Here is a 17789-nt window from a genome sequence, read left to right as displayed (position 1 = left end):
TTCGAAAAACTCGTAAAGCCCAGGTAGTATTTTTTTTAAATAATGTATATAATAGATATTTCGCAGCCCTAAATAAGTGCTATTTATATGTGGTTAGTGAAAATGCCAAGCTTAAGTTAATTTATTAAAAACGGTATATCTGTATATGTGTCGTGCTAAAAAATACGATTTATTGTACTGCGAGTTAAGCATTTTATATCAGATTGCATTCTCATTAAGTAAGTAATATTATAAACAACTTATTTATGATTTCTCTCTTGAAAGAATTGTTAATCCAGCATCGTCTCGCGACACAAAGGTTGCGCTGCTCTGCAATATCTTACAACTTATTTGTGGTTGTATCTGTTTACAATACGTCACCGTAGTGGTGAGATCGCTGTTAATCCCTACCTAACATTAAACTCCATTCCGGGAATTGCGGAAAGAGTTTCTGTAATCGTAGACGACATTCCGGGATAATAGGCCTAATCGACGCGACGACGTCATTATAAAGGAAACTGAAACGTTTTTCATCACAGAAAAAACATTTCTTCGAATTGACATAGTCCATGATGTATTTTCTACTTGAGTCACTATGTAAACGCTGCGGGTTCGAACCATGACGAAGTAGACCGACATTTTAACATAGTTTATTTTTTTGTGTATTTGCTTTTATATATATAAAATTTTCAAAAAAACTTTTTTACTTGGATACATAAGTGATTTGTTCCCAGTTATATCAAACTATTGTAATACTTGACCGTACGGGATATTTTGTAATAAATTATTTTTATCTGACGAAACAAACCTGAAAGATCACAGGGATATTATCATTCTAATTTTGAAAAAGAAAATTCAAATACACATTATAGGTAGGTACCTACTCTATCGCTTGTCTGAATTCTTCACACAATCAGTTTCAATTTTGAAAATGACACTTAAATTCAAAGCAAATTTCACACAGGACTAACGCACAGACAACTAAAGTTAGTATGTTTGATACCACTTGTGAAATTGACCATAAATTAAACAACTTCTGTAACAATATCTCTTTATTCAATTAAATTAATTCATTTATTAATAATTAGCTGAAAACAGAAAAATTTCTATTTGTTATTTTCAATGGAAACTTCAATGTATCATAACTCTAGGTTGGAACAAAATATAACTAACATACTAGATGCATTGAGAACTATAAATACATTAGGTTAGGTTAGGTTAGGTTAGGTTTTCAGTATTTTAGAAAAAATATATTGTGGTATTGTTACAGCATACATTTTCGGTTTAGATCAGTGCGTCGATGTCTCCATTTCTATGTAGTGGGAAATTTATTACTAACAAAGCCTTTCCTACAAAATAAAGTTGGTTGTTTACATATGAAAAAATAAAATAAGCAGTAATTGTTGATTGAAGTACTAGTACATATTGAATTATTTGGTGTGTTGGGAATAAGCCGACGTATCTCAGTGGTTCAGAGCACCTGACCGGACATCAGAAGGTGCGGGTTCAATTCCCATCAGCGGCATTTATTTTTACTCGGGAAATATTTTGTCTGAAAATGTGGATTTCAAGTTTAGTGTCTGAATTCTGATAAGTCTGTGATCATTCTCAAATCATGCTTACATTACACATCTTTACATTTAAAACGCACACACAGTTATTTAGGTATGACTTACTTAATTCAAGTTTCAATGTGTAATTTGAAACCGTTCTTATGCTCCACATATCATATGCACGAGTCGAGAACTAGATTCTTTCACAAACAATACACAGACTACTGTTTCACTACTACAGTCTTTGTCAGTAAATGACTAACTACCAGGTGTCTGTTACACGCATTATCTCAAACAACTCCAAATAGAGACACTTCTATGTTAATATATTGTATTACTGTTAGCGGTGTGTTCCTTATTAGTAGAACATAGACGTGCCGAACAAAACAATAGATAATTTCACATTCCATAGAAATGAATGTTGAGTTTTGTAAGCTACAAAGGTTATTGTAAATTTGTGTTTTGTGAGAGATTTTACAAATAATAGTTGTGTGGTACATGACGTTACGCCATGCTTTAACCCCTAGTACGCCAAGAAGTATTTTTAAATTTTTGAAATAATTGTACCATTTATTGGATAACCAGCACCTTCGCCATAGGTCACCTCAAGTAGTTTTCTACTTTTGGTGACTTAGAACGGTGCCCGGGTTTATGGGGTGTGGTCTGTCGAGGTTTTTTTTTTTTTTTTTTTTATATATTAACTCCACACAGGAGGTCCTGAAGAAAATAATTTTCCTCAGGGCCTATGTCATCTTTGGGGATGCTGTGTGGAGGGTCTTTTTGTGGAGAGGAAGGAGTGAACATGGGTCTTGAAGAGTCCCATGTTGTAGGAGGGAGGAAACACAGAGGCCGGCAGTTCGTTCCACAGCCGAGCTGTTGAACTTAAGAACGAATCGTAGAAGCGACCCGTTCTCATGTGACAAATGTCAACCGTGTACAAATGTTGGGCGCGCGTTTGGCGTGTATCCCGACTACGCACCGATGCCGAAGGGATCAATGACGCCAGTTCCTCAGAGCATCTTCCATTGTAATACCGATAGAACAAGGACAGCATACCTACCTGACGCCTGTGCTCTAAAGATTGCAGTCCGTTTGTTAAGATTGGGGAATCTATCAAACGGACCGCCCGTTTTTGCACAGAGTTAAGGGGTTTTTTCAGGTATTTAGGGGCTCCGGACCAGAGATGGCTGCCAAATTCGACAGTAGGGCGCACTTGCGATTTGTACAGGGTCAGCAGTTGTGTACTATTAAAGTATCTGCGGGCCCTGTACAGTACGCCCAGCTTCTGAGAGGCCAGCTTTACTCTGGCTTCGATGGAGCCCCCGTACCTGAGCTGGTCACTTATAGTTACACCAAGCATATCAATGGAAGGCCTGTTCGGAAGATTGCTTTTGGCAGCATTTTGGCAGCGGATGCGTTTGCCCCCCCACTGCGTGGTGGTTTGGATCGGGAGAGACTGGTTAAGCGAGACCTTTTGACCTCTCCAGCTGGACTCTTTCGACACATCGCCTTGCACCGCAGTTAGAGGGATGGATTCATACATCCGTCATTGCTGTACGCACTGAATCAAAAATTCCTACCCACCCCTCATACATTTATCCTTCTCAGAACTTTTTTCCTTAAAAAGACCCCTCCACACAGCATCATCAAAAATGACATAGGCCTCGAGGGAAATTATTTTCTTTAGGACCTCCTGTGTGGAGCTAGTGTAAAATAATGTAAGTTTTTACGAAATAGTATCAGGCTGTCCAAGGGTAAATCATAATTTGAACTCGCCTAAAGAAATAAATACTTATTGTGGTTCGCGTGAAATGTTAACATATGTAACATGAATAGTATGTTCCTGTTTAGTTTCCCATAGATCATGGTTTATGGAACCAGGTTTCAGTTTTAATGATTATTTATGAGTATGTTCCTACAACCAACAGGCATTGGTTAACATATTAGACATTTTTTTATAACAACGGAGTTTCTAAAAATGTGGAGGTAGCTAGTTTATACTTATACATTTTGACGTGGTATGGAACATAACATTCAGGATGGCGAAATTGCTCGAAATGGTTTTAGCTCCAATGTGACCACATCTGAACCATCTTAGACTTCCAAATTATTTCTACACCTTGTTCCAGAGTGGAAAATATTCCCAGTGTCGCACTGGTGAGTGACCATCATGCAAGAAAATAGTTTTAGCATTGTTTTAAGACATAATAAGAACAGTGAGTTACTTTGAAATAATATTTGGTATTATTAATTACTTTCAAATAATACTTGGTTCCACTTCCTTCTAGCCCAGTCATATCATAATAATTCATACAAAGCAAAAATTTTATACGCCTGTAATTTTAAAAATTATAAAAATATCAGTGGCTGTTTCTTCGACTCGCTTTTGTGTAAGTCTGTAAGAATGTGGAACGAGCTACCGGCATTTTTTCCTCCTTAATAAAATCTGGGCCTCGTATAAGGCCCGCGTTAATAAATCCTTTCGTAAAGCGCCTACCTTATGGGTGGAGATATAGTTCCCCTATCTTTACACTGTACAAGACAATGAGCTCTTATAGGTGTCACATAAATAAATTTAAAAAAACTGTGGTTATTACGGATATTAAAGCTCAAAGGTCACAAAAACTCGTCTTCTTATCATTCAAAGTTGATAAAAGCTGATTTTATAGAACATAGGTATTGTTTTCTACAAGATGGCCACCAAGCATTTCTTCATAAGTTTAACAATTTTTGTGATTTAGCGCGGAAAAGGGAATCGAATCATTACTCGTATCATAAACGATAAAAAAATAACTTATTAAAATTGTATTTGCTTGCAATTTACCACATTTTTTTACATTTTTATTTATTTATTTATTTAAACGCCTTAAAATATCTTTTACAATAGAATGGTACATCGGATTATAAGCATACAGTGGTACACAGGAGAATATTAGTAATAAATTACAGAACAAGTAATGTGTACAAAAAAAAATATTATTGCAAGTAATACAGTTGTTAATGTAGTTACTAATGCAATAATAGTTGAATAAATACCAGGTTTGTATAAGACCTGACATAAATCATGGTATGTGTTTGTGATAATAGATAGTAATTAATATAAAATAAATTCCATTGAGGTATAGAATTATATAATAACATACATGTTAGATACACATTATATTCGTTTTACGTAAAATAATTTTAGATTAAGGGCGTCCATTTATATTTTTAGTCCGTGAATCTATCCCATTATTTTTGTCCCCAGGCCAATGCAATTCCCATGAGTTTATTGTTATGTCTTCTTTAAATTAACTAACAGGTTTATCTTTAACTTACAACTCATTACTACTCCATAGTTCCGTAATATTCCGTATTTTAGAATGAACATAGTTTTTATTTTTACAAAAAACTATAACGGCGCTATGCAATAATCATAATCATTAAGATTGTCTAATCGTGTGTTGCGGTGCTTTGAGTGTGGGTTTGTTAATTTATTTAATGTTTTTCCAAAACAGGTAATATTATTTATTTATTTACACCCGTTAAAAAGGTTTTACGTATTATAGTTTATACAATACACTCATTGTAATTGGAAAATTTGTGTCGCGTTTTTGTGAAAAATCACCCCAAGGGGGCTGTACAATTTACTGTTAGTTCTTAGGCACTATCTAATTTTATTATTTATCGGCAGATAAGTATAGAAAAACTTACTTGCTTGCTTAAACACACTTTATATTATCTCAAAAATAAATCACCTAGAGTAATTTATGTTTAATAACGACAATTAAATCACCATTTAAGTACACACCGTTTTAAAACTAACCACTTTCGGTTGTACTAGATTTTCACTCTGTTTCAGTCCATTACTGAACAACGTAAAATAATAATTCCTTCCCAGAACAACTTAAAGCACCAGCAATCTACGAATTGTCTATCGCCAGCTATAATATTATGGCATAGTTTATGTTGTTATATAAATACCCCATTAGTTGTGTCGTTATAACGGAGGCGTAGTGCGCAGTACGCGCGTAGCGGTTTAAGAACCTATTACGCTGGAAGAACCAAGACCAGGAACCTATGCTATAAGTAACTATGCTTCTAACCCAATTAGTATAGCTCGACAGTTGATTGACACCTCTAATAACTGACCTAACACACACAACTGTATTTCTAATCAATACCATCACCGGCAGTTTGACAAGGTTGATTTTGCAGGCGGTCAAAATGTGAACTAAAGGCACAATTTTTTCTTCATTTTATGTTTTTAATGCGCATATCACTGAAGAGTTCCTGGTGCCCAAGGATAGAGGGTATCATTGGTATTAGGGTTTGCAATCCCGCAATACCGCTGGATTTCAGTAACATTAGCGGGGTTTCCATGTGCAGGATTGCGTGATTGAAAAAAATACTAAATTTACACCAATAACATGCTGTGATGACAGTCCCTAGTGTAGAAGCAGAGAGTGAGTTTTCTTCTACTGGGGTGCAACAAAAGTTTTCTTAAAATACTTATCACGTTACTTTCCAATGTATTAAAAATATATATATATATATTACTAGTAGCAAACATTATTGATCTCAAATGACTGGGGAGAGTTCTGTCAATGACAGTTACCTGTAAATAGTATGAAACATAGTCACTATCCGCGTTTGACTGTTTGTGCGCTTAGTTCTTCTAAACTATGCAACGGAGTTAGATAGGGTGATCACTATCATTTAGAGAATTTTTCCCAGAAGGTTTAAATATATAATTAACGCATATTATATTTATAAAAATAATAGAAATGTTGATGTTTTGTAATCAAGTCGTAAAAGAATATTTTCGGGCGCTTACATTGCTAACGCTGGCTAAACCTTATAAGATACATCCAAATAATGTACTACGGAATTGTATATCTTAAAAGGGTCTACAGAAAAGCCAGTGATTGTAAATGTCTGTCTCCTAAGGATAACCCTCATCAACGTAGTATTTATATATACTTTTTTAAAGAATATTCCTTAATTTGTTACCTTTTTACATCTTATCTTCGGGGCTTTTCGTTTTAACACTTACATACTATTTTACCTTTTCAATGTCTTTTTTATAATTATTAGCAACAAAGATAATTGACACCAAGTAATAAGGAAAAAATGGTATTATTTCAATTTAATCCCGCGCGATTTTTAAATCCTTTCCCGCAATCCCGCAGGATTTGTAAAAAGTGCGAGATTTTCAAACCCTAATTGGCATCCCTAATTAGGGTATGTTCGTAGGTTGAAGGGAGTGGGGAGGGGGAGGAGATGGGATGGAATAAGGTTGGGAAGTATTTGGCACAGTGTCGCCCTAGTGAAAGACATCCAGTCAGATTCAAAACGTTGCTTTACTTGAATTGACTTTAGGCTTTTTTGGTACCCAAACTTCTTCTCCCCATCTCCTTCCTTCCCCTCTCCCTCCAGCCTAACAACTTATCATATATTAAGTCTCGCGGAAACATTTAATCAACTGTCTGAAAATATAATAATGACTAATAAAAAACCCAAACAAATCCTTCGTAAACTTAAATCCCCCCGTATTGCAGCCATGTTACCTAGCAAAAATATTTTCTAACTCAACTAAAATAAAATCAATTTATTCTACAACCAATATTTAAAATCACGATGAAAGAGAAAGGGACCTGGCCCGAAGCTTTGTGTGCCAATATTTCAAAAGTCAAAAAGCCTAAAAACATACTACTGTTAAAAAACAAAACAAACTGGTAACTCAATATCTACGGTGGAGACGCCACTGTCTGCAAAGTTTTCTGTGTCAAGCTGTAGTGAAGTCCCTCTTTAAATTGAGAATAATTGGAATTGGTAGTCATCCACATCTGTGGCCATTTATTATAATTTCTTACCTATATTGATTGTGATATAGAAAACATTACAGCAATGATTTCGTGTGTTCGTTAATATCATCCGGTAAATAAATATACTGTTAGGTTTCTGCAAAATATCAGGCAGAATATGATTTAGGTTAAGCACCGGTTATATTTAAGTTATTACCTACTAAGAAAAACTAATAATTAAGCTTTAGGGCGTAACGAAAATTAATAATTTCGCTATTTTGTAAAGACCGAAGAAAATCTATCCTCGAACGGATTGACGCTATGAAATTTCAATTGAAAGTGATGCGAATCACTTATGATTTGGCGTCATGAAATTAGCACATATTTTTGATTTGCATTTGATTCAATCAAGTAAATTTTAATAATTTCAATGCGTTGTTGAAGCGTGTATCGTTCCATTTTTATCAATGGCGTAGTTTCTGCTTGTCAAATGTCAAAAAATGACAGCTTCAAAAGTAACATCTACCGAAACAGCGGGGTATTTTAAAATAACACCTCTTATTGGAAAACCCTGTACATTTTTATTTATATAGATGGATTATCATGCTGTAAGTATTTTGAACAACACCTGCATACAAATATTTGCCAATGTGCTTAGCCATTGCATTACAGAAGCATAAAATCATTTGTAAACCTTGGGTCATGAATCATTGTCGTTATTCGTTACCAGGTATGTATCCTCAATTATATAGACTGTATACATATCGATTAAGTAGGTATGAACGTACCTAACCTACTGCATTATGAGCAGATTTACAAAATGAACACTTTGATAACGTTCATGTAGAGTCAAATATTTTTTTTTAATTACGACTTTAGTTCTATTATGGTTATTTGATGGTGGAACGTAGTCAATATAAATAGTATAAAACTAAGTCTGTGTGTTTGTGCGTTTAGGTTTTCTAAACTACCCAACTGATTTTGATAGGGTTTTCAGTATAATTTAGAAAATTTCTTCCGGAAGGTTTATATATATAATACATGCATATTATATTTATAGAGGGTAGAAAAAAGTCGATGTTTTGTAATCAAGTCGTATAAATTAACCAGGTACGCGTCAGCTAGTTTTAAATAAGATTTTTTTTATACATATCATCGTTGAGTATTATTTTGATTTCAATAGGGTAAGTTATTGTAGAAATAGCCCAGATCCGTGAAAAATCACGAAAAATTATAATAATTGTATGTTTGATAATTTATCGCGTGTTAGCTAAAGAGCACATACCCTAAAATTTAAGAAATATTTCTTTATTTATTGAGATTAACGATAATAAACTTAAACAAAAGAAATACACATTTCTAATCTATCCATTTATATAAAGAAGAATGTCTGTGGCAAGAAACCTCAGGTGGACGATGTGGATTTGATTTTTATACAAATCTACAGTTTTATTCCGATATTGATGAAATTGTTCACACTTGACCTTCAAAACAAGAGGAAGGTCATTATCTACATCTGATTTCGAAAAAATCTGCGTAAAACCCGGGCAACGCCGGATACTTAAGTCAGCATAGAATATTCTGGAAAAAAAATCATATTAAATGCAGGTATACAGGGTGTATCGGCACTAACCCGACAAACTTTAACCAGCTGTTCCTTAGCACATTTGGAGTAAAAAATGTTATGGGCACTTTGCTGTCCGGTCGCATTTTTTTTTCAATTAAAAACAAAAAAATAAAATTTCCACACTACATCACTGTCATTGGCATTGCGTTTCGTGTTCACCAGCTGTTATAAGCAAGTATGTCAAAAAGCGTCTTCGCTCTTTCGCACACACTAAATAATAATAGTTAAAAATGAGACGAATGGTGCCGTGCCATTTCGTTGTGATTCTAAAAGTGCGCCAATATAGGTACACACGTGCATTATTCAACGGAATTCGAATAAAATATTTGCCAGATGGGTTTTCAAACTTTGACAAAGCATAAAACAGTGGTGACATGTGGTGAAAATATGAATAATAATTTTTTTATTAAAAAAAAAACGTTACCGGACAGCAAAGTGCACATAAGATTTTTTGCTCCAAATATGCTAAGGAATAGCTGGTTAAAGTTTGTCGGGTACGTGCCGATACACCCTGTATATGATCGCTTGTCTGATTTCTTGACATATGCAGTTCTAATATTGAAACTGACAGTCAAATTTTAAGTGTCACTCAGTAAATTAAACCAGGGTTACATCACACACAGACTAACGACCGAAATTAGTACGTTTGATCATGCACCTTGTTCTGATATGTTTTTTTAATATACTTTCACATATTTTTTGGTTTCTTGGAACGGGCAATTTGCCTAGTTAGGAACCAATAATTTCGACCTGATAAGGTACAATAATCAATAATCACAAAATATTTTAATTACAACTTGTATCATATTGTACAGTGTGTAAATTTAAATGAATAAATAAATCAATAAAATAAATAAATTAAAATAGGTATTTTGAAACTCGTCAACGGCAGGTTATTTCATGAATGTGAACCTAGCGCGTTAAATAATGCTCTGTCCCTAGAGTTTACAACTAACCATCACCCCATTTACCTGTAGGGGTGGGCAAAGAAACGTCACGCAACTCTGTCTTTGATTATTTCCGATTTAACGTCGCCGATGTGCCCTGTTTTCCTGAGACTTCCCCAACTAATTCATCCATCCACTTACACGTCGTACATTATCCTACACTGATAAGCCATTTAAGGGTATGTTTCTCAATCTTAGTTTCGAAATCGGAGTTTTTTTTAATATCGTGCATCGTTCTACAGCAAATATGCCTCAGGGTTTTTATTTGCATAAAAAGGTCTTAAAATAAAAATAGAACAGAATGCGATATATAAATCATTCATTTGATTATGTAGGACGGTTTTCGTTTAACGTCGGTAGAGTTGTAACCTTGTCTCTAGACCAGAGGTCGTGTGTTTAAAATCCGGCGAGGGCAAATATGAAATTTAATTTACATGTTAAAATCACTGTATGATTCTTTCGGCTCTCTGAGGTAGCAGGGAGATGGTCCTTAAAAGGTATAATATAATTACAACCTAACCCTTACAAAAAGCTATACATATTCAAATTAGAATCATAAACATAATTCATTTTTACTAAATACTAGCTCAGTCTATGTTGCAGATAGATAAACAATAGCGCGTTTTGCTTTTTCGTCAAACAGATGGCACGGTTTTAAAAAAAATACTCTTTCTTACCTGTGACAGATGACATATAGGTATATAAAAACACACGCGTATTCGAAAATTAACATTTTTATTTATATTAATTTATTTAACGCCCAGAGGTCTTTTACATGTAGGTGGTACAATTTTAATGACAGTTTTGAAACATGAGAAAGAAATATTAAAAATAAAAGAACATAAATTAAAAAATACAGCGATTTGAATGGCTTACAAAAATATAACTTCCATTTAGGAATAGTGTTTAAATAAGTCTTTTGCGTAATCCACAAAATTCGCAAAGTTAATATTAAATATATCGACATCACCTAAGTATTGGTTTCCCATAGTGTGAAACCGTTGTATTGGGGAGGTCGCAATGTAATTGCGCTTATGTGTGTTGCAGTGGAATAGTGTATTTTGTCGTGTTGTTATTGTAGGTTGTAGGTATTCGTAAGTTTATGAGTTGCAGAAGTTCGCAACAGTCGAATTTAGAGTTTAGAATCTTGAATAAAAAAGTTAAGTCGTTTATTTTACGCCTGTCTTCCAATGTGTGTATTTTAAAAGTATTTAATAAAAAATGATATTGTAAGTCTTCTAGTGGGATATTTAATTATAGATACAAAATCGTAAAATATCATCTTTATTCATTTCCATTTAATTATGTATTAATTAACGCACTTTGTAGAGGCTTTTACGCACGAGTAAAAAAAATTATAGGTACAGTTTATATTATGCATAACTAAACTGCCTCTGTAAAAATCTTTTGAATTATAATTATACTCAGTATAATTATTTCCCTACATTAGTATTCTGGGCAATTAGGAGTACATATGGTAGTTAGTCCCAGAATTTCTGCACTGAAATAAATCCCGACTTCGAGTATTTCGTAGTGGAATCCGAAAACTTATCAATGCAAACAATTGTGGACTATCAAATGCATAATTTAGAATCTTACATAGAAATACCAACTTACATAGAAATACCAACTTACATAGAAATACCAACTTACATAGAAATACCAACTTACATAGAAATACCAACTTACATAGAAATACCAACTTACATAGAAATACCAACTTACATAGAAATACCAACTTACATATAAATACCAACTTACATAGAAATACCAACTTACATAGAAATACCAACTTACATAGAAATACCAACTAACTAAACTAACGAACTAACCATCACGCCGTTTCTCCGTAGGGGTAGGCAAAGAGGACGGGCCGCCAAACAACTCGGTCTTGGCACACACTTCTTGCCTCATTCACATTCATACAACGTCTCATAGATCCTCTTCTATTATTCTAACTCTTGACATGGTCCATCTGGGGTATCTGTTTCACTTGATCCCCGACTTCTGCTACTCCTCCTTAAACTCCTTTCCTCGTTCATTCGCTCTACATTGTATGTAGTGCTGAATACCCATTTTAAAACTCTGAAGAAGTAAGAACTTGTATTCTTTCAATAGCTTGTACATGATTATTGTAATGTGAGTTACAGACGAGATAATTGTATTCAAGTTGATATCTAACAAAGACAAAATATAACAGTTTAATACACTTAATATTGTTGAATTTTCTAGTTAATCTAGTTATAAATCACAACATTAAATAATTTTACAAGAATTTTGTCGCTTTGTTGTTTGTTAAATATTCAAATGTTGTGATCTTGACCTTTTCAAGAAACAAAATGTGAGGTTATGTTGCAATATTCCCTTCTTGATGTTAATGCATCATCATTACTGACAAATTCATCGATGAATGTGTATCTTCCAAGAATATGATCACGACTGTGATATTGTTACATCACGAAACGAATGTACCTGAACCTACTCTATTAATGATGGTGTTACCATATCGTGGGAATTTAGATTTTTTTAATATGATGGGAATAGTACTTGGATTTCCAGAATTCTCGTGTTGTCGGGAAAAAGGGGTTTGATGTACTTGTATTGTTTTTTTTATACTTTCGTGGTTTTTACGTAAAGCTCATATGAGTTTTATTGTTATGAACATGTTATAAAGAAAGAAAAAGAGAAGAGAATTTTTGGATGGAGGGAATTTTCTATATTTTATTTTAATTTCAAAAAAATAATTGTCAAACAACAACAGAGAACGCAGTCCGAGAGCAATGTCCGTGTTTACTAGGTGGATCATTAATAATTAAAAAAATACTGCTTTTAAATAAATAAAATAATTCTACTTTAGCTGCACACAAAGGAATTTGTGTAGTTTGTGAGCTATTATATTTGGGGATGCTGTGTGGGGGTTTTTTTAAAGGAGAGGTAAAAGATCTCCTTCAACCAGTTTCTCCAAATCCAGCCTGTCACACACAGTAGGTGGACAGGATAAGAACTAGATAATCCTCACCCCGTGAATCCGGGCACCCCTGCTACGTCACCAAACGTAGCGAAGCACTTGGGGTGACCTATGACAGAGGTGTTGGTTATCCAATAAATGGTACTGGCCTCCTAAATAATGGTTTCCGTGAAAATGCCGCCTGGACGGTGAATACTGTAATTGAAAAAATAAATAAACTACTGAAATTCCTCGTTGAACACATTTTTTCCATTTGCCTTAAAGAATGCTGTAAGTGTTTTCTTACTGCTGAGTCATTATGTATCTATTGATAAATATTTTTTGCAGGTGTATTTTTATCAGTGATATATCGAGCGTCCATTGAAAAAATTGTTCCGTAAGTAGAGCAGTTTCTGCAAAGTAAATTAGATTTCTGCTGACCATTGAGGAAAGAGGAATTCGGTTTTGCAGAATGTTGGTTTAAAGCGAAGCACTACGTATTAATGCAAAACCACATGTTTTTGGTCAGAAAATTAGATCGTTTAGAACTATTTAGATGCTGTAATTAAATATTGCTAGTATAACACATCCTGACCTGTGAAATAATCGAGTATTTCTGTGATAGGTCTGTCTAAAAGCCCGGAAAAAATAATCATCAGGTCTAATACTTTAAAATTAAAAACAAAGTTTTTTTAATAAAATTATCGTAAAACATTTAAATATTTGTGCATGAACTTCCCCAAAAAAATACACTTGGAATGCCTGAGGCTTGTGAATTATTACCTTTGGTCATCGTTGCACAAACTATATTACACCTATGGTCATCGTTGCACAAACTATATTACACCTATGGTCATCGTTGCATAAACTATATTACACCTATGGTCATCGTTGCACAAACTATATAACACCTATGGTCATCGTTGCACAAACAACGAGTATATTACACCTACGGTCATCGTTGCCTAAACTATATTACACCTAAGGTCATCATGCATAAGTAGAGACACCAATTCATAGCTTTGATTTTTAAGGAATGTAGCATTAATTATTGTAAAAATAGCTTTAATTTTGCGTTTTCATAGCGTTTATCTCTAAATAGGATAACGTCAAGGAATGGGAGTCGGCAAGAGGGGAAAAACAATTAAATTAGCAAAATCACTTGAAACATTGTATTATTGATTGAAACTCAACATGGCACATGTTTCTACAGTAGAGTGTGTCATGTTCGTTCTACGATCTGTCAATACAAGATTATAGCGACTAAAAAATCCTTTTTATTGTCGCTAAAAACACCATTTATCGCTTCAATTTTATCGAAAATATCGTTAATGCCATGAATGGGTGTCTCTATGCATAAGCTATATTACACCTATGACCATCGTTGCAAATACTAGATAACACCTATGGTCTTCGTTGCACAAACTAACTATATTAGGTTCTTGCAATATTATAACATGCTAATTTGAGGAATCGCATAGGTGTCTATGAAACTAACAGAGGTTTGGTAAACGATTTACAAACCATTTTGTATCAAACAATGTCTAATAATATTATTTTTTTCCAGATGCAAATTTAATTTGGAGGAATAAGCGCAGTACTTTCCCATAAAACACTACCAACAGAAGAAATAACATAAGGTAAGGTTTTATATTAATAAATGAAATCATGGAATGTAACTTGATTTACCAAGATGAAATCAGAGACATTTTGTTTCTTCAGAATCAAAAAAAGACGCCCGACAGAACTAAATAATTTTCTTGTAATATAACAAAAAAATTGTATTTGAATAAATTTTTTTTGAAAAATTCACTTCAATTTTTAAAAATGGGCTAATAGTAAGCCATATTACTTTTAACTTAATAATTTCTATACATCAGTTCCAATTTTTAAAATGTCACATTATGATTACGATATTCTAATATTATGTTCTGGTAAGTACAAGTAGACGTCCCAAAAACTTAAATTTGCCAACCCCCTCCCCCTTTCACTCATGTGAATGCTATAGCTACACCCTTGCTCATAGCTTTCGTGTTCTATTACAAATTCTACACGGAGAAAAATGAGTTTGGCCGACTTATTAAAATAGTTTGCCGTTTCAGAGTAAAATTTTAATTCATATTTTATAGTACACAATGACGAAATGCGACAATATGCTAAATTAATTAAAAAATTAAACTCCTGCAGTCCCGTTTTTAACATGAATACGGCGAATTTGACCAGATTTTTCAATAAATTATTTCATATCAGTAAGTTTTTAAATAGCGGCGTAAATTCATTATATGTAGGTACTGAAAATATATTAGAATGGTATATATGTATTTATTTATTGTTATTAAGTTTAATTTGTAGAACTCCATTTTTATTTTTTTTATATATTCAATAATATTGTTATTGGGTTTATAAAAACAGTTTATTTTTAAACAAGTTCTGCTGTGTAATTATTATTACGCGTGACAACTGTTTCGCTCTATGGGTTATTATAGGTTAGGTTTGGTTAGGTTAGGTTAGGTTAGGTTAGTTTAGGATAGGTTAGGTTTGGTTATGATAGGTTAGGTTAGGTTAGGTTGGGTTATAGGTAAGGATAGGATAGAGGGGGTAACAAGTCAGTTGGGCCGTATTTATTACTTTGGCCAACTTTGACCCGATATTATGAATAATATCCGGATAAAGTGATTAATTTATCACATTGACTAAACAATTTTGTTATTATATATAATGAACAGTCATTATGTGTAATATCTATTTAAGGCGATGCCATACGTAGTAATGCAAAATCATGTGTTTTTGGTTTGAAAATTTGGTCGCCTAGAAATGTTTCAGATGAACGATTTTATTGTGTAATGTGGCAAATTAAGTTATTTATAAAATGATAGGAAAAAAATTAAATATTTATGCCTGAAAATCCACAAAATAAAATAAAAGGCACTTTTTGGCCATGTTTTTTTCTTGCATAAATCAAAACAGGCGGATGGTGTTAAGCGGGAATTTAAACCTTATCGCCATCTACGTAACGGTTGTTATTGATAGCGGCTCAATTTAAAATATTACACGACGTAGTGCATCACTGTAACATATATATCACATCAGAAATTATATCGTTTAATTATACTGACACTTCTTTTTCTTACCCTTAAATAACATCAAATACCAGCAAAACTGTATCTTTATCCATATTGGTATTATGTAGGCATGTGTCGGTATTTGAGTTGCGCAGGTAGCGAACCATAGACTTCTCGGTCTAGTGGGCGTGCCATATGCCACGCGGCCAGCGCGTGCCACCGACTATATGATTAGTCGAACACGTGTGCCATATTAAAAGCCACGCGTCCATCAGGGGTTAAATTTATATATTTAATAATATTTTGTCAAGTTTACAATTTTAATACTGAAATGTGTGTTATATGTCACCATGAGCACAAAGCTAGACGGTTTTATTTTTTAAATAATCTTTCGTGAATGAATGAATGAATGAATATAATAGAAATTTACCCACTTCCCGACATCTGATCGACCTGAAACTCATCAGATAGACTCGTTGTACCTACTAATATTTAAAAAAATTGAAACACCTTACACAGTCCTAGAAAGATATGGCACGACCGAGTAGCTCTATGTTTCTAGAGCGTTTTATTGTATTATTAAATGTCGTAATTAAATAAAATGAATTCTAACCCTTCAAACATTATTTTTTTTTATTCTGTATACATTTTAAATGAAACTTTTTTAGTTACCCTGTATTCAATTTAAATAAGTTACGCAATGGAGGTCAACGAGTCAAATTTAAAAGAATTACCGTTTTACGAACATCTGCCCATTTCAAACCAATAATATAAGAATAAATACGCGGTAAAATAAAGCACCATAGTAAAAAGGTCAAACCATCAACCTCAAATCATAAAAAAACCTGATCAAAATGTATTCCTTTTGTTGCATAAATTACTTTACTTTATACTTGAATCGTTCAAGACCCATTCACAATAATCTTTTCAGTTCGCTATGGAATCGTGGCACATTCCAAACGCGAAATACCATCGGAATTCTTGAGCTGTACGATTGGAATGAACCACCGTATTTTCAAAATATTTTCAGTTCGCTATGGAATCGTGGTACATTCCAATACGAGGAAGCCTCGAGAACTGCGATGGGAATGTGCCACCGTCTTGAAGGATCCCTTCACCCTAAAATATTTTCTTTAGGGTGACTTATGACGTTACGAGACATGTGTGCGTGTGCGCTACCGAACATTGTTTGCACATCTGCCGCGAGAAATTTAACGGATTTTTTGAAATAAGAATGTGTTCCAATTTTGACAGCTGATAACTCTTTTGGGTAGGTACTTGGGTACCTACTTCGTCGTTTTCAGTTGGAAAGTCATACTAATAATAATAATATAATAATCTGTCAAAACTTGAAAGAAAAGAAACACATATTTTAAATATAGAATTTATAATTAATAACAGTAAAATAATTAAATTTTAGGCAGTATTAAGTTTTAGTATTTTATATCGCCTGTCCGAATTAGTAATCAGTTCAAATTTTTATAATTTCAATGTATAAATTTGAGTTCATTTAACGTACATAATTTCACGCAGATATATTTCACTTCACGCACCGACAGCCGAAATTAGTATTTTAGATGATTAGGTACTAAGAAGGCAATTAAAAAAAAAAAGTGGGTGTGTCAAGCCTACGCAAGACAGAAGTGAAACTTCTAGTATTCCTCTCTCTCTATTTTCATTTCATCATCTCTATTTTCTCTCTTAGGTTAGTTTGAAAATTAGAGGTTAAATAATTCAACGACGAAGCATGGATTTGCTTTTTCTAATATTTTCTTATAGATGAATGACGTTCGATTAATGTATAGTTCCAAAAATTTTCAATTTATTCACAAGTATACAATATTACATAAATAACAATATTACAATTAAAAATTACAAAGAAATTACA

General features: G+C 33.5%; 1 protein-coding gene across 1 annotated transcript in view; it reads left to right on the top strand.

Moving 5' to 3' along the window:
* Positions 1-17789, top strand: part of insc (spindle orientation adaptor protein inscuteable) — an 85210-nt gene that overhangs the window by 33732 nt on the left and 33689 nt on the right. Inside the window, exon 2 of the mRNA XM_089644751.1 lies at positions 14407-14479. The gene's annotated coding sequence lies outside the window, so the exon portion shown is untranslated. The remainder of the gene's footprint in view (positions 1-14406; positions 14480-17789) is intronic.

The sequence above is a fragment of the Hesperophylax consimilis genome, chromosome 21 (genome assembly GCF_061612785.1).
Source record: "Hesperophylax consimilis isolate HC1 chromosome 21, BYU_Hcon_1.0, whole genome shotgun sequence".
NCBI classification, from domain to species: domain Eukaryota; kingdom Metazoa; phylum Arthropoda; class Insecta; order Trichoptera; family Limnephilidae; genus Hesperophylax; species Hesperophylax consimilis.
Note: the sequence above shows the minus strand (reverse complement) of the source record. Positions and strands in the feature narration are given on the sequence as shown.